Below are 26,223 nucleotides of genomic sequence, written 5' to 3'. Positions count from 1 at the left end.
ATGACCAGTAACATCCTGGCAGGGTTTTGGGCCCCACAAATATATTTATACAACAGAGATACTGTTCCTGATACAGAATTTGCACCAACCTCAATATCTGACAGGCTGTCTCATAATACAAAATGTCATAGCACTATCAACTTCTGACACAGCACCTGATTCACCCAATATAACTACATGTGATGAGACCTAAAATGAAGGATTATACATTTCACATTGAGACATTTTCCCTTCCTATGAATCCACTCCTCGATACATGAAATTAAAACAAAAGGAAGGTAAAAGTACAATTTTAACCGATATACCACACTTTTTTATCGGCAAAAAAGTAAAGGTTGAGGATGCAGTTAATACACGGATCGAGAAAAAAAATCAGTCTGAAAAACGATCAATGATGAATTTCAATTATATTCTAAATTGACACTTTTTTCGCAGTTGGAACTTCTGTTAAGCTCAATTCCGCTGTTTAAGATGTGAAAACCAGTTCAGGTTAAAAGTTTGTACAGCGTTTTAATAACCGTGTGCGGAAATTAAATAAAGTCACGCTCGGAAACGTCTGGAGACATCCCGAGACACGTTTTTAGCAAATTAATACTCTTTTGTACAAACGTTAATGTACAAATATATTTAGATCTCGATCAGAAAAGAAAATGATCAATATATTCATTTTTTTAGGGTGAAAAACCTGGGTGTGGTTAAATACCGGAAAAGTTTTTTTTTTTTCTTTTTTGAGGGTATAAAACAGGGGGGCGGTTAATACATGGCCATGGTTTAAACACTGGAAAATACGGTAAGTGAAAAGGAGAAAATCCAGAATACCAAAGAACCACCAAAGCTGATAAATAAGTAGCTAACGCAAAGTAACCGTTAAAAGATCATCCAGTGTCCATCTTCCTCTTCTTTTGTATACAGTAGAAGGCTGTGAGTCACATCATTGGCTGAGGGCGGCTGTGCCGCTGATGCAATGCCTGACTCCTATAGGTTAGGGGAGGAATTTGGAATTTGTTCGTGGTGCCGGCGATGGCTTGCCTACTCTTCGCGAAGGGCATTGTGGGATCTTTCATTAATGTCCGTGCAGTGCAAGTGTGGGAAAAGTTGAGCATGCCGGTGAGAATCTGTGTACATGTTCGAGTGAAAGGATGAGTATATCGCAAGTGAGCATGCATGTTTTGTATTGTCTATGACGAGGTTGGAGGAACATGTATGGGGGGGGGGGGCTGTTTCAGGACTGATGGTTTCATTTTTAATTTAAAACGGCTTCCTCTGAATGTAGCATGTTCAGGGGTGCAAATGTCACTGCATGTGCGAGTGTGTATACAGGGTTGATATAGCATGGATTTTAAATGCTCACACCCAGCATTACTCATCTATAGAAGCTGGCGGTTCAAAAGAAATCATTGCTGTTTAGGCATGTTTTATCGGCCCTGTAATGCCCCGGTATGCTGCCTTCCCTTCCCCTCACGCTGCCTTTCCTTCCCCTCACTCACGTTGCCTTCCCTTCCCCTCACTCATGCTGCCTTCCCTTCCCCTCATGCTGCCTTCCCTTCCCCTTGCGCTGCCTTTCCTTCCCCTCACGCTGCCTTCCCTTCCCCTCACTCACGCTGCCTTCCCTTCCCCTCACTCGTGCTGCCTTCCCTTCCCCTTACTCACGCTGCCTTCCCTTCCCCTCACTCACGCTGGCTTCCCTTCCCCTCATGCTGCCTTCCCCTCCCCTCATGCAGCCTTCCCTTCCCCTCATGCTGGATTCCCTTCCTCTCCCATCACGCTGCCTTCCCTTCCCTTCCCCTCATGCTGCCTTCCCTTCTCCTCCCCACTTCCCCCCTTCCACATTCCCTCCTCGCTCCCCTCTCTCCTCGCTCCCTCACCTCTCCTCCTCCCCCACCTCCCTCCTAATATTCCCATCAGCAAAGTGATTGGTTGTATTTTGTAATGTCGAATAAAGGTAAGTTTGTTATCATCGAACCATTCTCTGATTGATTATATTTTGTAAAGTATGTACGGTAATGATAAAGGTCATTGAAAACTTACTACGTCATGAAACTCTTGTCTTGAATGGATGAATTTATTCCTTCAGCTTCTGATAAAAGCAGCTTTGCTCACTCTCCTTTTAAAGCATGTAAGAAAGAAATTATTTGAATAATTATTACCAAATAATCGAAGCCTTGATTTTGGTCTGAATTGCAGCTTTAAGAACAGTCAAAAGCCACTTGAAGCCATATGTCGTGAATACAGTGAGTGGAAAACAACTGCAGTGGCTTGCTTGATCAGAAACCGGTGCACAGACATCGCAGTTTGTCCCAGGGAATTGTTATGCTATTGTATAGATGTCTGGCTTGGCTTTGTCTGAGCAATACGAGAAAATATAGTGTCGTGAATGTTTTGAAGCATCAGTGTGTGTGTGTGTGTGTGTGTGTGTGTGTGTGTGTGTGTGTGTGTGTGTGTGTGTGTGTGTGTGTGTGTGTGTGTGTGTGTGTGTGTGTGTGTGTGTGTGTGTGTGTGTGTATATTGTTACGAATTTGGAATTCAAATGCACACAACATACAGATTCCCTGAGTCAGCTATGTCGATAAGTGCATGTTCCCTAGATAGCTCACCTTTCATTGTTTAAATGTTCAGAGATCGATTCGATGCGCTGCGGATCGATTTAATAGTTAGGGAACGAAACGATGGAGACGTCCCTCCCCCTCTTCTGCAAAGAGGAAGAAGAATCCTGCCATCCCGTGACAACAACTCCCTCCCACCCGTGGTTGAGCGGGGGGGGTGGATCACAAGGGCATGAGTCACGCCGGGTGCGGGGGAGGGGGTGGGAAGGATAAAGAGGAGATCCTTTCTTTGTTCGTGAAGAGTCCCGTTCTGAGTCCCGTGTGCAGAGTTCGTGTGCTGAGTCCCGTGGGAGGAGTAAGCTTTTTGCTTCGGCGAGAGCAGTCGTTCAGCAGGCCATCGGGTCCTGCTTAGCTTGCTTGGCTTGAGGCCTTCGGAAGCTTTTTGCTTCGGCTGGCTCAGTGAGCTTCGGCTGCTGCTTTGTTTTAGAAGGAACTTGAGCCGGTTGTTCGGCTCGAGCTGCAAGTGGAGGCTTCTTCCTCTTCTTCCTCTTCTTCTTGGTTCGTGAAGCTTTTTGTTCTCCATTTTGTTTCCCGGATTGGTGCGACGCGTCGGCCTCTTCTTGGAGTTGGATCCTCGGGGAAGCGATGCATCGACAGGAAGGATCGGCACCTCATCTCACCGGCACGTGTTGAGAAGCTTGGGAGGATTCGCGGGAGCTCGGGAAGGAACGCGGCTCATGGCGATTTGGATCCAGCTCGCTCTCGCTGGAGCCCGGAAAAGGACAAGTTGAAGACCACACGAAGTGGAGAGGTTCGAGTTAGGCTTTGAGTTTCAGCTCACCTGTCCTCTGAGCTGGAGCTTGTGATTAAAGACCTCAGCCACCATTTCTTGTGTGTGTGGGTGTGTGCGTACGTGTGTCCGTGGGCCAGTCGAATAAGTAGCAACTGCTGTTAAGTGTAAATGACTGTACATAATAAGTAGACGGTTGTCGTTCTTTTGTCGTGCTTTTGTTGCTTGTATAATTGCATACGTGTTTTGCCTTATTTAATTGCATATATGTTTCATTATAATAAATGTCCTTGTGTGAATGTAAACCTGCTCATTGCGTCCATTCCCTCATTGACTGAATATTTCATGTGTTGGGAGTTAGAAAGCCGTTTTTTTCAGTTTTGGGCTTATAATTACGAGTTGGACGTATGCATAACGTATTAGTAACGTACACAGAACGTTTCGATAACTTATACCAACGAATGCTTAGCGTGTTGTCGGCGTTCACAACTTATGCCCAACGATAGTCTAACTTATGCATAGCGCGCGGCAGCGTATCGCCGACTATCATGTGGCGTAGCCTATTAAAAGGCTTCCGCTTGACGATTCAAATCATAACCGCACTAGACATCGAAGTGTCAACATCACCGTCATGCTGAAGAAAACTTCGAAAAATGCTACCAAGAAGTCTCCTGGCAGTGGCCGTGGACGTGGACGCAAGTAGGATCCATCATCACCCACACCCTCCCTATCATGCTCACCCTCTGATGGAGAGGTCACCCAGTTCCTTCTCCTCCGTTCACCTCTTCTTCTCCTGGCTCTATTGGCATGCAACTGGTACAGTGTCAAATCGATGAGGTCATGTTGATGTTGGAGGACAGCTAGTAGGTATTGTCCTCTCATCCTTGCCGGATCCTCCATCTCTCGGATGACATGGACATCTACTCACCATGGAGTCTGAAACACTGACGGGTTCCTCCTGTGAACCCCATTTTTATATACCAATTCCCCTAAACGCTGCCAATACGCCATTATACGGTAGATGTAAGTTAGAAACACATTCAGTAAGTTCTGTGGTCGTCAGGAAGATGTCAATACGTTACACATAGGTTCAAAGCACGTTACTCATAGGTTAGAAATAAGTTTCGGGTATGCTAAATATTACCTCGACGTGTTTCGACTTATGAGTAACTTACAAGTAACGTGTGTCAAAGATCGCATAACGTGCCTACAACTTATGGCCATTGTATGCGGAACGTGTGAGTCATACGCTTGCATAGGTCGAAAAATTTTGAGCATGCACAAAATTTGTCGACGAGCTCGGCGTACTACGACGTATGCCAGCGTGCTTCAGCGTGCTTTTAACGTATACAAAACTTACCCATTACGTATTTGACGTGTGCCAGCGTATTTGCCAAAATTTTCATACGTCTGCATACGCTGGCTAAAACGTCAAGGTGTGACAGCCCCTTTACAGGTGGTGGTGGGTACACCTGCTAGTACTAAAGAATAGCAGAATTTTAATTTTGCTTTTCCCTTCCCAACCCCTCCCACTCCCAATCCTTCCTCACTTATAGCTCCTTTTTCTCTCCTTCCTTTCCAACCATACTAATGCTGGCAATAACTCACCGAATCCTCGCACAGAACACCATTGGATTTCTGACGTCGACCGACTAATGCTGACAGACGGGATGCCCAGTCTAATGTCCACCGGAGGGACCGGCACACACGTTGATCAATCACCCTGGCTGTGGAACACCGGGGCGATACGAATAGCCGAGATTGCAACCCAGGGGAGATATATATATATATATATATATATATATATATATATATATATGTATATATATATATATATATATACATATATGTATCCTGCCAGTCAGAGGCCATTGACATCATGGCATATGTATGGTGGTCAAGGGCACACGGGTGGGGAAAAATGGAGAGCGGATCTGATTCTTACATTGCTCAAGTCTGTGCAAAACCCCCTTATAAAATGAACCGTGTAATGAGGAACTAGCGAGGAAGGGACTATCTACCTGGCACAAGAAATTGAAGATCTGGGGTAGGAGGGACAGGCAAGTGCAGAGTAAACTGAGAAAACGGAATTGAATAAAAGAAGTAAATGGAATGGAGAAATGTGCACAGTGCAATAACATGGACTATCCATATCCGAAATGAGTGAGTGTCGTGCAACGCTCTCACTGGTTCGTACAAGCGTCCATCAAGACCAAGATAGTGAAGACAAGGGAAGGACGTTGAGAGGGCACAGGAATGAGAAGGGAATATGTATCAAACATATGGTGTGCTGGTCAAGATTCCGCCACGTTTACATCAGTAATATTGTAGATTGTTCCAAAGTGGACAAGTAAGGTGTACAACAAAAAAAAAACAGTTTAACTTTCCATGTGGCCAGGTAAACAGAAAAAATCCATATTGCTCAGGCAGAGGGGGGGGGGGGGAAACCTAAATGTTATATTTATTTGATGCAATCATGGAAATCAAAGTCCTTCATGCACTGTTGTCTGTCAACACTTGTGTTGTATAATTATTATAGACTGCAAGTCTGTTTTGCAGCTCTTAAAAGCTACAAAGGCAATTATTTCATAGTGAGGTATTGTATGTGTCGTGTATGGGCCAGGTGTTCGGAAATGGGGAGGGGGATGCGTGTTGTAGGATCACATTTGATCCGATTATTATAGAATCTTTAGGAAGGGTTAGTGTGTGGCGTGGGTGGGAGGCCTGCTGCTGTTGGCTTTACAGTTAGATGGCTGGTTTAAGAGTGAGCTTAGGGTCCTGAGTTCAAGCCCCTGTTTGGCCGTTGAATTAACACCAGGTGGGGTTGACTCGGCCTGTCAGCCTTCTGAGGTCGGCAAAATGAGTACCATTGTGCCGGTAACAGGGGGCACTGCATCAGCAGCACAGCTGCGCCCCCAGCCAGTGATGCTGCCCCACAGCTTCGTGCTGCACTGAAGGAGGAGCAGGACGTAATATGTAAACGGTCCGTTGTAGTTAAGTTTGGTGAGAAGCCATATCCATCATGTTGCAGCGAATGCATCGCAAACCGCAAGAGCTTGCTCGCATCGCATTTGTGTTTCCAAGCGAACACTTCACAATCAACCAGCCGTGGCAGATTAAAGGAATACCGCCATTCTTCTCATCCTGACATTGGTTGCTTCATTTTCTTTGCAGACAGTCATGTTGTAGTAAACACGTCACATTATTCCTGGGGCCACTGAACCGAGGAACGAGGGCAAGATATGAAGTGCGGCTTGGCGAGGCCACCTGTCCTTGAAATACAGTAATAAAGAAAGGAAAAATACATCAGAGCGAAGAGCTGCAAGAAGACATCACAAGGTCACAACATTCGATTTGGTGAAATGATGCAATGGAAGCCACGATGTTCAGCCATTCCTTGGATTAGTAGATATTACATGGATATTTGTGTGTGTTTTTTTATTTTGTGTGTGTTTTTTTTATGTTGGTGTGTGGTTTCTTTTTGTCCTCCATCTCTCTTTCTTTTTCTTTGTCTATGGAGGGGTGAATCTTGCAAATTTTTGTAAGGTTCACTTGGCTGTGCCTGGATGGATTTGAGGGTAGAGTTTCAGCCAAAACCTGAATCCTATCCAGGTTCCTCCTAATGACTCCATCTTTGTCTGTTTCGGTTCCTCCTGACAATCCACTGCTGTATTTGGTTAATTTTTCCCCAACCGTTTAAGAGGTGGTGTGACAGACAGACAGAGCCAATTACAATATCCCCCAGTTTTGGGGGCTTTTTTGATAAAAAAAAGTTTTAAGCCCAGGGATAACAATTACATGTTATAAAAGGTGTATTTTTCACATGTTTCACTTCATTTTACATCCTGATTGACATTCACACATCGACATGAAATATGTTTATCAAGTACAACATTATGTCTGATTAAACCATTCTGTCTCTCAGTGAAGAGCCAGGTAGGCACACGTAGTATTGTTGCTGGGCCGGGTATCGGCTGCGAGCACGACCGCGAGATGGAGCAGTAGAGTCGGCTCCACGGATCACCCAGAATTTATAGTCGTCACCCCAGATAACTCTGGAGCCGACTGGTCCCTTATCGGACTGAAGTTCGCCAATAGATCGACCACGTGGGGTAGGGTCGATTGCCAATTTCAATTTACCTAAATACCCACGTCGTCCAACTACCGGGGAAATTCATCCTCGATGATGCTCGTATGGAACGAGCCGCTAGCGTACTCGAACCGTGTGCGACCGGAGCGGACGGCCACCTAGCTTCCGTCGGTCCAAATGTCCCTTTACAGCAGCAACCGCCTGGCTAATTCTTAAACATGCACCGTGTTAAACCAATAAAAGAAAGACAAAAACGATCCGATACATTTAACACATGGGTTTATTTATAATGGAGCAGGGGGGCATGTAAGAAGCAGAGTTATCCGAATATAGAGAAGCACGTATGTACAGCAAGGCACTTATACAATTTCCTACTTACTGTACTGGCGCGCCACACACACACACACACACACACACACACACACACACACACACACACACACACACACACACACACACACACACACACACACACACACACACACACACACACACACACACACACACAAAAGAAACGGACCCAAAGTGGTCTTTATTGAGGCCTCCAGCTCAGAGGGAAAGGGCGAGCTGAAGACCAGATTCTGCCTCAGACCTATCCACCTCGTGTGGTCTTCGCGCTGAGTCGAACCGGGCACCAGCGAGAGGCGAGCCAAATCCAGACACTGGCGAGCGCGATCAACCTCCTCAGCTCCGCTCGGCGCTCGTGCCGGCAACCAAAACCTTTCCTCGGTATCTTCAGAGAGACGGCGCACACCCTCCCTGTTCTTGTTGGCGGCAGGATTTCCCAATCTCTCCCTTGGTGTTGTCGGCAGTGACGTGGTGCGCAACCCTCGCAGCTCTCGTGGGGGATGGTGTCTCTCAAGATCTTGATCATGAGGAGGAGGAGGAAGAGGGTCTCAGTCCGAACGCGCCGCACCCTTATTCACCCTGTCTCCGGTGGGGGGGGGACGCCTCCGCCCCATCTGCTCTCCCTCACTGGACAGTTTTGGAGTGCAGAACTGCTCGTCGCCCTGTCATTGGCCAAAACGAGCGGCAAGTCCATTGATTGGCCCGGGGGCATGATGACGTCACGCGGACCCCTTTCCTCCTGTCGCGGGATCTGATTGGCCGAGTGGCGGTCACCCCACCCGTAGCACGCTGATTGGTCGAGGGTCGCCACGAGGCTCCTTGAACTCCGCCCACCAAACAGCCAGAGGAACTGTATTCTGCGTGAGCTCCGTCCACGTACGTGCTGACACGCACGTAGACGATGGCGTCGGTCAGAGCGAGGTGAAGGTGATGCTGACGCTGTCGCAGTCATGGGGGCTGTGAAAATGAAAGAAAACCCCGACTATCAAAGTAACTAACAGCGCATTTACATTTATTCACCCATTAGACTAAGGAAAGGGAGCTATCGAAATATCTGAGCTGTAGGACCTGAATGTTGTGTGCTCATGGCTTCCAGATTCGCAACAGTATTAACTATTACTGTGGGGGAAAACCACGTACAAGTAAAAAAAATATTTTGCAGTGATTAATAAAATGGTCCAAATGATGTTGGGGTTGTTGAATTATCCTAAACCTTTTCTGTTTACTAGGGGAGGAGGTGAAAGCTGATATCTGCACTTACTCTTAGTGAACTAGTCCTGTTGTACAATGACTCAAACACTCCCCAGCCAGACAATAATTTGCACAATATGGGAACGAAGAGACGTCTCCGAGCAAAGCTCTGTCGTTACTATATGTGAGGAAAAGGCACACGCACGTACATCGTACTTTTATCCACCATTTGTGAGTTATCTAACATTCGCAGCGGTCTATTGAGGTCGGTAGTACTTTAATAAGCTCTTAGAAACCCAAGAGTTTAGAAATAGTGGTTGCGGTTTTCAATGACTTGAGAGAACACGCCTTTTTTCTCGGTCATAAAAAATCTTTCATCCCTGACGGAGTTTTATAATGTCTTCAATGGATCATCGGGCAGCACTCATCTGCAATAAAAATGATTTAAAGCGGAATTAGTTCACCGCGTTGCGATTATCCAAGCTGTCGGTTTGGTCTGACCACTGTAGAGGTCACAGGGAGGGCAAACAAGGTGGCAGTACTTGCACAACGGCTGTGACTCTCAAGGAACTCAGCATTACATCATGATAAGAAGCCTGACATTTTATTCCTATTCCCTTGGCATTTTTCGAGTTCCGTGAAACAGCCTTTTGCAACCTTTGCTCCGAACGAACTATTCTGTTTGGATTTTCTAGCTATTACATTAACATCTGAATGTTGTATTGAGATCTTACAGAAAATGTAGTTGCACAATCCAAATTGCAATCAGTGTAACATATATATATATATATATATATATATATAGACAGATAGATATTTGGCAGCAGGTCACAAGGTCATCCCATTTATACATTGTACTGGATATCAAGTGTACACCTGGTTCGTTTATGCATTTCATTCGACTGTATCAGTATTCATCTAGATTTACCTGCTATGCAGAATGGTTTTCCTGGTGTTGGCTTAATGGTTAGGGTGGTAGGCTTGAGATCCTAGGATCCTGAGTTTGAATCCTACTTGGCTGTTCAGTTAATACCAGGTGGGGTTGACTCTGCCTGTCATCTTTCCGAGGTCGGCAAAATGAGTACCAGCTTGCTGGTGTCCTGTGTCGGAGTGGCGACCTGTCCAGGATTGTACCCAATAGCCAAGGAAACTGCTCAGGCAGCACCAACACTCTACACAGAGTATGGTCCCAATGGATGGATGGATGGAATGGTTAACCTCTTGCTGCACATCAACACATTTACCATGGACAAGTTTAGATATTTTGGGTTTTTTTTCCAGTGAACTGGCCCAACACTAGCAGGATAGTTCAGAAGAAGTATACTTGCCTTTTGAATTTTCTCATCTGGGTTTGATTCCCAACCCCACTATGACAATGGCCCCGCTTAGAATGCAAGATGTTCCATCAGTAACCAGACTTGGTGGTGTAACGGTTAGAGCATCTGCTTTGAGACTGGCCTCTGGGAGGTTGGTGGTTTGAACGTGACCTCGGCCGAGTCATACCAAAGACTTTCAAAATGGTATGTGCTGCTGCTTGTCTCGACGCCCAGCATTTAAAAAGGATAGAGCACTGACAAACAATCATATGTTGGTAACCATTGCTAATGACCTCCTCTTCTGCATTGAAGTTCATTGTAAGGGAATTAAATTTTTTATAAACTTGTGCACCTTCTTTTCGAGAGATGGTTAAGCTTGATTTCCTGTCTATTAAACATTTGCTTGCAAGATGTGAAATTATCCTGCAGTGTCTTTCACAAGAGTCGGCCATTGTGTGCCAACATCTTAGCCAAATTCCATATTTCTGCCCTAACTGATAAAGCCCTGAAAGAGAGTTGCTACATGTCCAGGATTTGACCTCAGGCAGTAATGATTATGACTTGTCTTGATCGTCCTGAGTATGGACATATGTTGGCCTTGACCTTTACCATAACTGACCCAAAAGCCTATATTTTTGAAAGGTACTGTGGGATATTATTTTAATCATCATAAGCACCTACTCATAAGCAGGACAGCTGATTTAACACCCCCTCCACCACTCATGATGAACAGCATGGTGTTGTCATTACACCGGATGGCGATTCTTGTCAAATTCGACCCCATTGCGGCTTGGAACAATGAGCACAAAGTTTAGAGGTAAGCACACTTTAAAGTGAAGTATCCTTCTACCCTCATTTCATTTCAACTGTAACATACTGTTGCGGTTTTGGAAGATCTCAGGGAGACAAATCCAACACAAAAAGGTTCCCTCATGTAGTTATATCTGTAGCAATTTTGTTTAGCTAAATTACCCCTCTCCCTCGTTTTAGTGGGAAAGATGTATTGTAAATGTAGTTAGAACTATCCCCATTGTTCTCTTCCTCATTCTCCAACTCCATACTCAAACCTTATTCTCAAGCACTTCTCAACTCTTTACAGATTCCAACCACATTCATGCCACAAAACACACCACGAACCACACAAATTCATTCAGTAACACCTCAATAGCATACATCGAACACATTTTGCACAGCAGAGCCATGCCACCAGCACTACTAGCATTGTTATTGCTGCGCCACCAGTGCTACAAGAGTTGTACCAGCAGCCCCATCCATCACATCACTGGAACCAATCACGATAACTGGATTGCAGAGCACCAGCCAATTGGCATGGCTGGATCACGAAAAGCGGATGTGCAAGGTGACAAAAGTGAGGGTGATGAGATCCCTGATGGAGCAGTTCAGCTCAGAGCAGAGCAGAGTTGAGGCCAGTTCTGATGAGGGGAGAGAAAAGCTTGAGTCGAGTTGGTTCGAGAGAGCAGCTTTGAGGAAAACAACACCAACCACTACACCTGCGGGACAGGCGCAGAGCAGCAGGCAAATGGACCAGGGAGATGTGGGCTTCCAGGTGTGGTCACCGCCTCCATATGGACAGTCCCTCTGATGTGCCTTGTAGAACCAACCACAAACTCTCAAGCATAAAAAGGGTGAACAGTGATTCTCCCCAGAACTGACTTCTCTCCCTACATGTTTAAGCATGCATCCTACACCATTGCACCATAAAGCACAAGCACACACACGCACACACACGCGCACGCACGCACGCACGCACGCACGCACGCACACACACACACACACACACACACACACACACACACACACACACACACACCTCCTTGACTCTATGCTTGCGGAGTGTCAACAGAGTCCATAGCAGTTATTTTCAGAACTCACATTACACGCACCCGCATACACCGCACCTCTTGCATGCATTTCTCACTCATCCGCACCGCATGCTCTACTCATTATGGCTCATGCCTTGAGCTTGAGCCTTGTGACTCGCGTATGGATGAGGCCTGGATCAACATCATACTCCACCTACTTCTCATCTCTGTCTGTCAACCTTTCTTCTCTCCTACAGAAATGCTTGAGGCACCTGTGTGTGTAGATTGGTGATAAAGATGACTGACTGAAGGGCTTACGTGTTGGGGTAAAATCTTTCTTTGTGATACTGTTTTTGCTTTGTAAATACCTGCTTTTGCTAAATCTTTGATAAACCGTTTCCAACTTTCCCGATCGTCTCTTCCTGCATTGGTTAGACAGTGTGTAAATAGTGCATGGGAGTTCTGCCCCGCAGTTTTGTTTTGGTTAGTGTTAGCCAATGTCTCATTGAGGGTATCGCTCAACCACTGATTGGTAGGAGTAGGGTGTTGAGAGCGCAGGCCTTATCTGGGGGGTTTAATTTGCCGAGAAGGTAATGCGGGATTTGGATGCAAGGACCCTACCTAAGTTGATTGTCTCAGACAGCATTTGTGGAAGCTGAGCAACGCGTCGTGCCACAGAGTAATCTGCAGCTTGTCGGCTTCGGGTTCATAGGTCGGGAAGTGGGTTTGAGAAGCGCTCCCTCGTGACCCAGACCCGCGGAACCCGTAACAACAGACTGTATTGGAAATGCACAAGCGATACATTGACATGTCTCAAAAATGAAGTGATTGGAACTAGATTGTGAATGCATTAATTATGATGATGATGTACCATACCCTTAACAGAGCATTGGTGCGACCAAAGCAGTTTCTTGGCAAGTGTTGTACTGGGTGGTTTTCCACTGCCTTCCCAGCATTTTGTCAATGCTCTATCCTTTTAAATGATGAACATCAAGCGAGGAAGCAGCACATACCGTTTTTAGTCTTTGATATGACCCGACCAGGGCTCAAACCACCAACCAGCCAGACTTGGAGCAGATGCTCTCACCCTTACACCACCAAGTCTGGTACTCTAATTATGCAACTGATTATTATGGAAAGTAGAAAAGAAAAGGTACTAGTGTACAACACGTTTCCAATCTATTGAGTTACCTATCAAACACTAGTATTTTATACATGAACCCTTTGCTTTACACAGAGCATTACACTGTCTTCATGCTGCCGTATGCTTTATCAACATTAAATTGTGGAATGTTTATACACCTATCCCATCTAAGTCCCCACAATTCAATCGAGTTTCTTGCACCCCATTTGTCATTGTTTTCTGTATAGTCCGAAAGAATTTGTGTAGGTCAAGTCAAGGTGTGCACATTCCATAATCCTCTTTATCAAGATATCATATATGATCATACATATTTTTTTTGTTGTGCGTTTGTGTGTGTGTTTGGGATCATTGTTTCGCTAGAAAATGAATGTGTAGCTAATTTGTGTTCTTTATGGAATGGAAAGATGGATCACAATCTGGCTGTGATTGTCATCAAGAAGAATGCATTCAATTTTGTAGATATGTCCAACACCCTTAACTGAGATGCAACACAAAGCTTGTACTATCTATCCACCATGCTTCACTGTTAATGTTATACATTGACTATAATACCATGCTCTTCCCTGACAACAAACAAACTGAAGGTGGTTATTGCTAACAACTCACATAGATTAATCTCTCAAAAAACACAAAACATCTCCATCACTGCTCATCTTATGTTGTCATACAATCTCCATTTCAACCCTTTGGTTTTAGGTATCTCTTCTCAGCAGTGGTTGTGCAGCTGCACATCCACTAGGACCACTTCATGCTGTGCACCTGACTGTTTTTGAGTCTCTCCTTGTATTTGCAGTTAGGGTTGTTGGCAAAATCTTTGCTAGGCTGCCGTCGATCAAGTAAAGAACACTTTGAGATAATTAACAGCACTTTTAGAGAGATGTTACAATCTACCATGACTTTTTCTAATACTGACAGCACCTGTTTCATGTATCCTTTTCAGACTTTGAATACACAAGGGACTTTTGTGCAGGAGGAGACTATTTGTCGCATCATGCCTGCGTTACACCAACACCAGAAACCTTCACCCATCTTCACACTAGCTACCTACAAGTCCGGCCAATATCCCTGTATCCCTCCATCTTCAATGCATCGAGGGACCTATCTAATTCCAATTTAAACCTATTTATTCTTTATACTGCTACTATTTTTGGCAGACCATACCATGCATTAACTACTCTGCCTGAAAGACCCTTGCCTTATTACTGACATAACTCTCATCTTCTTTACTTTCAGGCTGCGGCCGCTGGTGCTGAAAAACTGGTGCGGCATCAAAAACTGGTGGGTCTGGGTCCGCTGATGCGGCATCAATTGTGCTGAAAAACTCTTCTCCACTTATTAGTCCCCTACCGGTTTCACCGGAGGGGACGATAGGTTTGCTCTTCATCTGTCCATCCGTCTCACCTGTGGTTTTCCAGACTTTTGTTTCAACTGAAACTTGGTCCATGGCTTTATTATGAGAAGATACAGAAAAAGTTTGAGTTTCAGGGCATTTCGTCAATTTTTCACAGAGTTATGCCCTTTTTAAACTTAGAAAAGATCACACATTATATATGGGTCAGTGTCCAGCTGGCCTCACTCCAGCTCAATAAAATCATGCACCGCCATTGCACAAAGCAGCACAGATCGGCAGTCCTCAGGCTTTAGGCCTGGGTGTTAGCATGTTTGTGTCCACCAGTGTGCATTCAGCTGTGATCTAAGAATGAAGACTCTGGAGGTTGTTGTAGACAACATCTTTGACCAACATCGAGCCATCAGAATGGCTCGAATGACTTCCAAAGGGGGAAAAAATCAAGGGGGTTATGTCTGATCGTGGGGGCCAGGCGGTTGGTCCATCTTGGCCAATCCAGCGACCAGGAAATTTTTCATTCAGAATGGCTCGAATGACTTAGGCATAATAAGGGGAATGCTATCCTATTGAAAAGTATAGAGTTGCAGGTCTTCAATCTGTGGGAAGGCGAATCCTTCCAACATGTTCATGTGAATTGTTGAGGTATTTTATGATAAGCCACACCACACATTGACCTTTGGACTGGCGCGTATGTGTTCAATGACCACGTAGGGGATTTCAGAGCCCCAGATCCTCACATTGTGCCGGTTGACCTTCTCCGATACCCGAAAGCGAACTTTGTCTGTGAACATGACCTTTTTTCAGGTAATCTTCATCATCATCTATGCGACTGAGCATTTCCAAGGCAAACGCCTTGTTTTTGGGTCCGTCATTTGGTTTGAGTTCCTGCAGAATCTGCACCTTGCCGCATAAAGCTTCAGTCTTTTATGCAAAATCCTGTGTACAGTGGTGGTTGGTGGTCCCAGTTCTCTGGATGCACATTGGATTGATTTTCTGGGACTTTGTTGAAATTATTCATGCACTCGTTCAACATCTGCTGCACTTGTGCTTGGTCGACCGGTACTTTTTTGTTTCTGACAACTTCCAGTTTCCTTAAACCTCTTGTCCCACTCTCTGATAATAGTCCGCAAAGGCAGATTCCTTCCATACCTTGTACAGAAATTTTGCGAAACTTGCGTGTCGGATCTCGTCTCGATGAACCGTTCGACGCACTGAGCTTTTTCTTATGGAGTCGCCATTTTGTTTTACATTAAACCACCAGACCTCAAAAGATAGAAAACTTGGAGTTTCTGTATCATTATAAAACAAAAGGGTATTGTACCATTTGTGGTACTAAATATATTGAAAACCCAGAGTTGTCCAGGTCTATTTGGAACACCCTGTATGTCTGTCATCTGTGAGCCTCCACACTTGCAACTTGCTGCACAATGAGGGTAATCGATCCCCCTCCTGCTGAGTTGAAGCCATATCCTGTCATCTGACCTGATGAGCACACCATGGTTATTTTTTTTTGGGGGGGGGGGGTTCCAATAGTACAGGGTCTTTTCCACTGACAACAATGTTGTGCTGCTTGAAGTCATCCTTGTGTGATATGTCTTCACAGATGAGGTCTATCAATTGTGCTTTGTTGGTGGTAACAGTGAGGATGACCTTCTGTGAAGGTAAGTGAGTAGTGTCTGTTACATCACCCTATTTAACACGTTACATTTCTTATTTGTGCAAGTCATAGGTGTCCGTTATGACGTCCTTAAAAGCAGTACGTTTTCTGTTTGGAATGAGTTTCAATTTTGTTTGACTGCCAGACAGGCAGAGTAAAATATTATCGCACTCCTCTCTACGCTTGTGCGATCAGCACAAATTCTGATCCAAAGTATGGTAAAACGGCAGGTTTGTTTACTGATTCATGTTCAAAGTATAAAATTCAACTTAAATAAGGTGTTCCTCGATCATAAACTAATAAGACAGGTGGACGGACCTGGACCAATTACTTAACCCTGCTTTTCACTTTGTGTGCACGGGATAAAACTGGGAGAGTTGCCATTATTTTCCCAGAAGTCCAAATGTTTAAGGAGGTAATTAATCAATTTAATCAATTGCATATTTCAAGTGCTGAATGCTTGTGTTGGCATTTATCTTTCAACCAATTTTTGCTTGATGACTCACAAGCCATATGTGTTCACACTAATGGTGCTCTTCCCACCCTTGCTTGTGACCACACAAAACTCTGTACCTCATTGCGATGTTACAGCATGCAAAATTGTCAGTGTCTAGTTAAAACCACACGACTCATAATGACGACACAACTGATTGCTGGAAGCCTTCAATTTATGAGATTACATTGTAGGTATGCAATGTTATTGATATCCGTAGAGTGGGGTTTCATTTCCATTTTACATCTACATTTTACATAGAAAATAAAAATGATAGAACTTTTGATGCCCGACTTGTGATATCGACCTTAAATCATATACATTTCCCTCGACCTCATTTCCCTTCTCTCCCTCTCCTTCTCATTAACTTAATTTGCTCCATTCTCTGAGTATATCTATCACACTTGTTCATGCAGAGTTAATTCATGAAGTAAGGAAGGGTACTATGTCCTTGTGGGGATAAGTGGGGCAAGATTCACCCTACAACCTCCTCAGTAGTGGTTATATGTTCACAATCCTGAACAGGGGATTAAACATTCAGTATGTGTGACAGAGCGGGCTCTCTGGCTGATATTATCACAGTTAGTTTCAAATGAAGAATTTTTAGTATATTGAACAAAAACAACTGAAGAGGATGTTCGTACAAAGTAGGGGGCATCTTGCCCCAGTAAATCTATTCAACATTTTAGTTTTAACCAATAAATATATCTTTACAGGCAATGGACTCCTGGTCATTGAGATTTCCTCTTAATGCAGAATATTCTATAAAAGAACAATTATTAGTCCAAAACCGAAATAGTGTAATTATATAAGGTATTTACAAACATTTCTTACTTCATATGGCACAGCATGCATTTGCTAAAGAGTGGAAGTCCTGGTGTAATCTCGAAACTGTATGATGTTTACGTAATGTTTTCTTTCTCAACCAGTGCTCCTGCGTAAACTTGGGGGGGGGGGGAGATAGATATCGTCACACTGACGAAGATGCTGTGATTTGAATGCTATTCATAGGAGGTACAAAGTTAGCTCAGCCAGAAGATCTACTGCCTAGTAATCCACAACTGAAGGCTTAAACTCTGGAGCTTTGTTTTAAACTCCATTGCTAAGAAATGTCTACCGTTTTGTGAATAAGTAGCCATAGAAATCTGACGATACCCGCAGTGCTGCTGAATAAGCTCTATTGAATCGGGGCCACCCACATCACAACCATCAATCACTACTTGGTCCGACTATGTCATGGAGAATCAAACGATCATCTTCTTTATGGGACAGAGAAAGCATTGAATGAAACTTGAATTCCATCATGTACTTTGACTGTTAAGAACTTAGAGACAGGGAATGAGTATTTTCATATACAATGTTTTGTAAATCCAGTACAACTAAATAAAGTTATCATTCTCAACTTGGCAACTTGGATTAAAGTTTGAATCTTTTTTAAATTTATTTATTTATTTGTTCATTTTGTAACTTTTATGACACATGACTTGGGCCTCGTCTCAAACGTTTTCTCATGAAATTCCTGAAAACTTTCGTTGAATATATATATATATATATATATATATATATATATATATATATATATATATATATATACATATACATATATATTATACTACGTTTGCAGTGAAATTTGTCATGGGAAAGCAAAACAACAAAGAAAAAAAGGGTAAAGAAAGAAACAGATGGACAAACGAAATGAACAGCCAAACGGGATTAGAAAGAGTACAAAAGATCACAAATAGATATAGGGGTCGACAGGTGCTGATGAGCTGCCACTTTGAAGGACTGGAAAGAACAATGAGATTAGACAGACACGGGGAGTTCCAGTCGGGAGAAAATGGAACCAGAGAGTGGAAGTCAGTGGAAAGCCTGACGTTAGAAAGGACAAAAGGTGAGTTGATTGATGAATGCAAACAACCCAGTGGGGCTGAAGAAGTGTGGATGGCAGAGAAAGTAAGAGTGGTGATGCCTGACAGTGGAGAGTATCACAAGAGAAACTACGAGCTTGTGTGCGTTAAGGAAGCTGCAAACCTTGTGCCTTTCTTCAGAGTTGTATCCAGAAAGACTATGTATATATTTAATGAAAATAGGTCATGCTTGAGGCAGCTTCCAACCTATGTCATCCAATTTTGAAGGATGGAGAAAGATCTTGAAGAGTCTTGATTTCAAGTGAGAATCGTTTTGAGCTTGGGGTTGCTGTGGAATTCTTGCAGCCCACACGTGATACCGACAACATGTCTTTCCATGATTTGATCAGCGAGTCTTTCCTTCTGGAACTCTTTATTGATCCACAGTTTGATAATTATGGGACTGGCATGATAGTCTAGATATGCACACTCGCTTCTGAGCCGTCAAGATAGGGTTCGAATCTCGACTCAGCTCCAAACTGTCATCCTGGTGTTTGACGTGCAGGGCGATTCATCAATATGTGCACCATATGTTAAATCAGAAAACCTGTCTACCAGCACTACGAGCCGGTGGAGATTAAAGGTCGCAGGTTGTCTTTCATGTATAGTAGGTGAATTCTTGTCGGCACCCTGAACAACTCCCAAATTCCTCCCCTGATTGATTTCTGGGAAGCCAATGGCAAACCACTCAGCATATCGCTCGCCAAGAGACTACTTCGGGAGCACCAATGCTATGTCTAGAGATCATAACTAGAGATCATAGAGCATAAGCCTCAGATAATAACCGTATAAAATACATGGAGATTGCTTAAAGATTCACTGTGATGATGACATATCCTCACCTCAATGATAAATGTTTGGGCCACAGCAAGTCTTTGAAAGCAAATGGCCCAATATGGTTACACATGAAGATGATGATGATCGATAGTTATTGTGAATTAAAGGACCCTGGAATCTTCAGCAATATAACAAGGTCCTGCACCTGCAACCATCAAACGTCAATTACACTTCCTCATGCAAAAAAAAAGGTAAAAGGAAATAAAATGTTTGAACTTCGTCATGATGTGAGTAATTTGGACAGCGCCGGATGTCTTAAGATGGTCTTTTGTTTTCTTACCATAAGCATTTGTAGGTAATCAGGTCAGGAAATATAAATAAAAGTAAATTATAGAAATGTGAGAACAAGTTTGATTCTGATGAGACTTGTGATATTGAGATTGAAAAACAAGGGTTATTGTTTGTTTGAAAGATCGAGCTTTGTATATTCGTGGGGCAACTTAGCATAACAATTGTGCATTTTGTGAGGAAAGCACCAAATTTGGCACCCTAGTATCCTATCATATTATGAACAGATTTGGATATTGGGCCATCTCAAAATTTTTGATGGCAGTGGAAAATGGCTGCCACAGCCATCAGCGGCTGAATTTGAGATGGCCCAATATCCAAATCTGTTCATAATATGTTAGGCTATTCGTGTGCCAAATTTGGTGCTTTCCTCACAAAATGCACAATTGTTATGCTGTATTTAGCTAAGTTGCCCCACTATATAGGGAGCTTGAGGTAATATCAAACTTGGTAAGTATTCCATTGTGTTTGTCTATGAAGGTACAATGGCCATGTTGTAGAGAGACGAGAGCATTTAAGGATGAAATTGTCTGGAACTGAAACAGATGTACCTGTTTGTTATCAGAGGTCCACTCATGCTTGCATTGAACTGGTATCCATCTGTGAGTAGTTTGACAAGTGTAGTTACGGTTATCTCATCTCAGAGGCACGCAGAGCTAGCAGGGCAGTCAACATGCTTATCCCTCCCTGCTTTATGGACATCAGACGAGACTTGCGGTAAGAAACATTAAGTACAATTGCAGCCAAAAATAGGAAGGTGTGTTTATTGATGCCTGACATTGAATCACCTCTTTGAAGATGGGATGAAAATGGTGTGAAATGGGAATGAGGGAAGAGTACTGATCTCAGATGAGCGAGATGTTAACATGATCTTTGGAATGTTGATCAATATGTGAGGATTAGAGGCTCAAATCACTGATGGTGTTTTGATGTGTCCATTTTTGGTCAACTAATGTCCCTATAATTTAGTGGAGATAGAAATCGGTACACTTCCCTCCAGAGCTTCTAGCACCACCATCTCATATCATCCCCAATCCCTACCTGCAATCTTTTATACCCCATGAACCCGACCTAACTCAACCCCACTCACTTACAGGTTGCTGTGTTTACTCCTCTCCCCTCCTCTCTCCTTTAAAAAAAAAATTTGTTCCTGTTTGCTAATTATCTTGCTGTTTGTATCGAACCGTTACCCCACTGACGGTACGTCACCTCTTCAGCCCCTGTCATCTCACTCTTTCATGAACCTCCATCTTGTATATGTGGAAGTACACTAATATCTCTGAATATCCTTGTCGTGTATGTGTATGTGTATGTGTATAATCAGATGCACCTCCTGACTGTTATGGTGAGCATCACCGCGGATTATGTGTCACACGGTAAAACTGCATAATCCACAAAGAACAACCGTCCGTCTGCCACCCAGATGATTGTTCCCACTAATGCAAACCATTCAACCAGAAGGCACGTGATGCGATCGGCGGGTCAATCGAAACACATGTCGTGTGACGAGCACTCCCCCCGATCTTCATCGGACACAGTCCAACACCAGAGCATCACCTCCAATCCGGAGGCCGCGGCCTGGAGACTTGCAGGTGATGCTTTAGTGCAGGACAATGTCCAATGGAAATCGGGGAGGGGGGGAAGAGGGGGGGTGCTCGTCTCACTCCACGTTTCGATTTTACATATATATATATATATATATATATATATATATATATATATATATATATATATATATATATATATATATATATATATATATATATATATTCTCATTGTGGCTGCCGAAGCAGGGGTTTTTTGCAAGGATTGTACTGGGTGCTTTGCCATTACCTTACCAACATTATTTGTCCATGTCCTTTCCTTTTGGATGTTGAGCTTCAAGCAAGGAAGCAACATGTAACATTAATATATATATATATATATATATATATATATATATATATATATATATATATATATATATATATATATACATCTTTGGTATGAACTGGCTGGGGTTTGTACCACCAACATCCCAGAGCAGACACTCTAACCATTACATCACCGTGTATGGTATACTGTATTTATGTACCGCACTCATCTCTAGGCCATCTCGCTTGGGTTTGAATCTCCACTCGGCTATAAACTGTCATCCTGGTTTTTCACAGGCAAGGTGATTCATCAATGGACATTAAACAGGTGTCCCATCTGCCGGTATTAGTTGGTGGATGTTAAAGATTCCACAGTGTCTTCGTGAAGAGTGGGCGAGTCATCACCGGCACCATGACCAAATTCCTGCCCTACTTACTGCTCGGAAGACAATGTCAAACCACCCCGTGTAACCCTTGCCAAGAAACTGCTTCGGCAGCACCGGTGCTGTGCAATTTTATGAGCCTCCGTCTTGTACACCTGGAAGTATGGTCCATCAGAAGCAGATTACATCCAATATGCCTTCAATCATGACTGTATAAAATACATGTAGCTTGTTTAACGATTCACTGTGATTACTCCTGTACATCTTCTCACTTCAATGATAAATGTCCGATGGGCCACAGCGAGCCGATGAAAAGAAATGGCCCAATATGGTTACAGAATAAATTTCAATAAAACAAGTTAACAACCTCATTTCCCATATGTCATGTACTTAGAAAGCAGTGTTTCCACACAACTGTCGTACATCTAAATTTTATGTTATTTAATCTTAAAATGTAAAATTGACCGAGTGAGGATATTTGGAGCGTGCAACTCAAGCTACAATATTATGGCAAATATTCACTCTAAAGATAAGAAAAGGAAGACTGATATTTGATTACTTTGTTATTTGAAAGCTGCGAGATGGCAGTAATGAGACCTTGTGTTTTTTTTTATTCTTCATTATTTTACAGGATCTAAGGCACAAGGAGTTGCTGTTAGACAAATCACGCACACACGCATGCAGACAGACACCGGACTTGCCTTCAGACAAACACAGCCAGTGACGTAACTTTCCAAAGTGCTTTGGGTGCCACTGCCATCATCTTGTGATGTCCATTTATTTCCTCAGTCAGTGGGAGAAATAAAGAAGAAATTGCTGCCCCCTCCCAAGAAATGCAAACCCACGGAGTTTATCCATGCTCTATCCTCTAAATGCTGAGTGTCAAGTGAGAATCAAGCTGCTGACCACTCAGATGCAGAGTCGACATTCGAACCACAATGCCATTGAGTCTGGTAAACGAAGGTAAAACTAACTTTAAACGGGAAATAAAAAAAAAATCAAAGCAGTCTCTATGAAACATCTGTGAAGGAATAACTAGAATCAGTACGTAATGGTTGGAGCATCCGCTGTTAGTTTGGAAATCTGGAGGTTTGTTTGAACCCAATCCAGACCAAGTCACACCAAAGACTTTAAAAATATCAGATGGTGCTTTCTTTCTTGATGCACAACATTTAAAAAGAATCGAGCACAGACAAATAACTGTAGCTTAGCCACCATTGCGCATCCTTGATGGGCCTAATAGCCTCCTGCTGCATTGAATTTATTTGCAAGGAAATCAAATTGTAGGGCCGACTAAAGTTTTCTAACGTATATATACATACACATGTAATGTTAAGAAATATAGACCAAATTTCTACAGCTGGGGTATAGTGGAGCATTTAAGGTCATATCAGATGTCAAGATTGTTTTTCATTTTTACATTCAGCTATCACTCACTTTCACTGCGGTGATATATCCACAAGTGTATAGATATTGTAGAAAACAAAGAAAAACGATTAAAAAGCTTTATCAAGTTGACAACATAATTTACACCTTTTACTTCACAAAGTCATAAATGTTCGCCAAAACGACATGGCTCCGAAGATCTGAGATAGATGAACACATGTTTGGAATACACGAGAAGACAGGTGACCTTTTGAAAACATTTGTGGAATTTTCTTTAAAACGTGTGAATTTTTTTTTTTTTTACAAACTCAATACAGACATACCTGTATGTTCTTGGGTGCTACAAACAGTTGTCTTTTTGTCAAATTGGTATCCCCAAGCGCTCCAATGGCGAATATTCTCGTGTTGGTGAAGGTGTTGTTGCAGTCGCTGGCACTAATGTGAGAGGCCATGTTTTTCCAACAACATTGAGAATCCAAATTCCCACCTGGAGTGTATTCCTGCTCTGCCACCTAAAGGTATCCTTGGTATTTCTCACCTGCAGCATATTTCCAGGGAAACTTGTTGTCGGTTAATCGCCAAAAGATGTCTGACAGCCTTCATTTTACCAACTCTAACCCATCCTTACTCTGGCAGCGTTACCTTCATTGCATACATTTTTCCCTCACCATTTGCTAAGTCACTAAATCACAACCTTTGCAGCCATAAGCTCCCTGTCCGTAACCTCTGGAACTTGCTCGGTTTAGCATGACACATCTCCTGAGTACATGATCCCACTGGCAAATTATGCCTGGAGTCTGAAGGCAGTGTGTGATTGTTTCCACCCTTCGTAATACAATCTCCAAGCTTATCTCAGGTTTGTTGCCTTTTGCTGTGGGCCCCATTACTCTGACCCCTTAAAAATAATTTAAAAATCACCAATCTTTATTGACTGTATATGAGCACAGAACAATGTAGGGCCTACTAAAGTATTCTCGTATATCATGATAAATAACCTGAAATTAAAAAAAAGAAAAATTTATTTGCAAATCTGCATTGGCATTCTGTCTCTTATCCTAAAGCATATTTGGAAAGAGATCTCTTTTAACATTGGGCACACAGCTTTAAGTGGGCATCCATTAGCAAGGAGTTCAATCAAACATGGAGTGATTGCACAAACAAGGCATGCTGAAGACTTTAGGACTTTGAGAAGCTTTATATCTACTTGCAGGAAGCTGCAGCAACACGCTGAGCAGATCAACTTCCTGCAAACACTAAAGTAACTTGTTTCCATACTAGTGATCAACCAAAAATTTCTCATCAATTCGAGGTTTCATTGATTTAATTAACTTGCTAAACCAGTAAAGAACTGCTAAAGTCATAATAGGGGGGGGGGGATCTTTAGCAGGTGTTGGGCGAGAGAATGTCCAACAGGATTGGGCAGAGGTAGCCCACTTGCCTCTGAGCTTTCTTATCCGAGTTTGATTCCGGACCTAACTATAAACTGTCATCCTGGTGCTTCGCAGGCAGGGTGTTGACTGCATCACGGAGTGCTGCCTCCCTCGGATGTACGTTAAGCTGGGTTTTCTGTCTGCAAACATTACATGGGGCGCAATGAAAATCTCAGTGTCTTCAACAAAGAGTTGGTGAGTTTTTTTTTTTCGTTTTTTTTAAAATAAAAACAAAATTTAAACACACGTTGCTCTTCCTTTTACAAACCAAACTGTCGGTCTTATTTGAACAAGCCTTAAATTTGGGGGGGGGGGATTTTTTTTTGCTTTTGCGAATTTTTAAACTGCTTCATCGTGACATTTCCCGGTTGGGTTGCTCAGATTGCTTTTATTGATACGATTGATATTACTTCCTTGAATAAGGGTCGACACCAAAATAGGCATATAGTAAGTAGTTCCTACTAACTAAGAAAGCACATGAACCTGCAAAAGACCTCAGCCAAGTTTGTGCACCTCATACCTCAGACGGGCAGCAGGTTGCATGCCCAGGATTGTTTTAATTCCTGCAGCTTATGGGACCAGTCATGGCTTGCACCCTGAATAATGGCCTGCGCAATGGATTTCAACCCTTACTCGTTTTGAAGCTGACAGGACTGCATTGGAATGAAGGGGTCACGGGAAACCATCAATGCTTCGTAGGCCTCAACGTGCCTCGCTTTTTGTGTCTGGGATTATTTATAGATTTTTAGAGGCTGTTCTCTAATAATACTCCCTTGTTCCCTCTCTCCTTGTGTTGTGCACCAGCTCTGGTTTGCCTTATTCTCTTACAATAGTTTGCTCACAATAATTGATTTGTACGAAGAACATGAATCGAGCAGCATCGTTTCGGGTTAATTCATTAGTTAATGAGGTGTAACCGCAGAAACAACATGCTATTTAATCAATTGTTTTAAACGGTATATTTTCTGAAGGTTGATGGAACTGCTGTAACATACATCAGGCATGAGGTTGTGAAGATCTTGGAGTGTATCATCACTCCGACAGTCTGAAATCATTACCTAAACCACCGAAGGTAGACAGAGGTTGTTTTCACCCCTGTTTGTCTGTTTGTGAGAAGGATATCTCAAAAGTTATGGACAGATTCGGCCAAAACTTGGTGGACAGGTTGGGTGTCTGCCAAGGACGAATTTTCATGACATTTTCATGAAGATCTGGATCCAGATCCGATAAAATATATTTTTTAACTTTTGAAGTGATTCTTCACCATTGACCGATTGGGCCAAAAACGATATACAGCACAATATCTCAAAGTTACGGATGGATTATGACAACACGGTGGATGAGTTGGTCAGTGACAAGAACAAGCTCATTCAATTTTGGTTCAGATCCAGCCTAT

General features: G+C 43.1%; 2 long non-coding RNA genes across 2 annotated transcripts in view; one reads left to right on the top strand and one right to left on the bottom strand.

The window, feature by feature from the left end:
* The window catches only part of LOC147023466 (uncharacterized), a 36,521-nt gene that overhangs the window by 968 nt on the left and 9,330 nt on the right, over positions 1-26,223 (bottom strand). Inside the window, exon 2 of the long non-coding RNA XR_015060200.1 lies at positions 23,721-23,935. This is a non-coding gene — a long non-coding RNA (uncharacterized LOC147023466). The remainder of the gene's footprint in view (positions 1-23,720; positions 23,936-26,223) is intronic.
* On the top strand, positions 20,188-25,022 carry LOC147023467 (uncharacterized). The gene is made up of 3 exons (XR_015060201.1): positions 20,188-20,492; positions 21,926-22,974; positions 24,903-25,022. It is a non-coding gene; the product is annotated as an uncharacterized LOC147023467 (long non-coding RNA).

This window comes from Eptatretus burgeri, chromosome 7 (genome assembly GCF_056783735.1).
Source record: "Eptatretus burgeri isolate ZD-2024b chromosome 7, Ebu_testis_v1, whole genome shotgun sequence".
In the NCBI taxonomy this organism is placed as follows: Eukaryota; Metazoa; Chordata; class Myxini; order Myxiniformes; family Myxinidae; genus Eptatretus; species Eptatretus burgeri.
The sequence above is the reverse complement of the archived record's forward strand: the minus strand, read 5'-3'. Positions and strand labels throughout refer to the sequence as shown.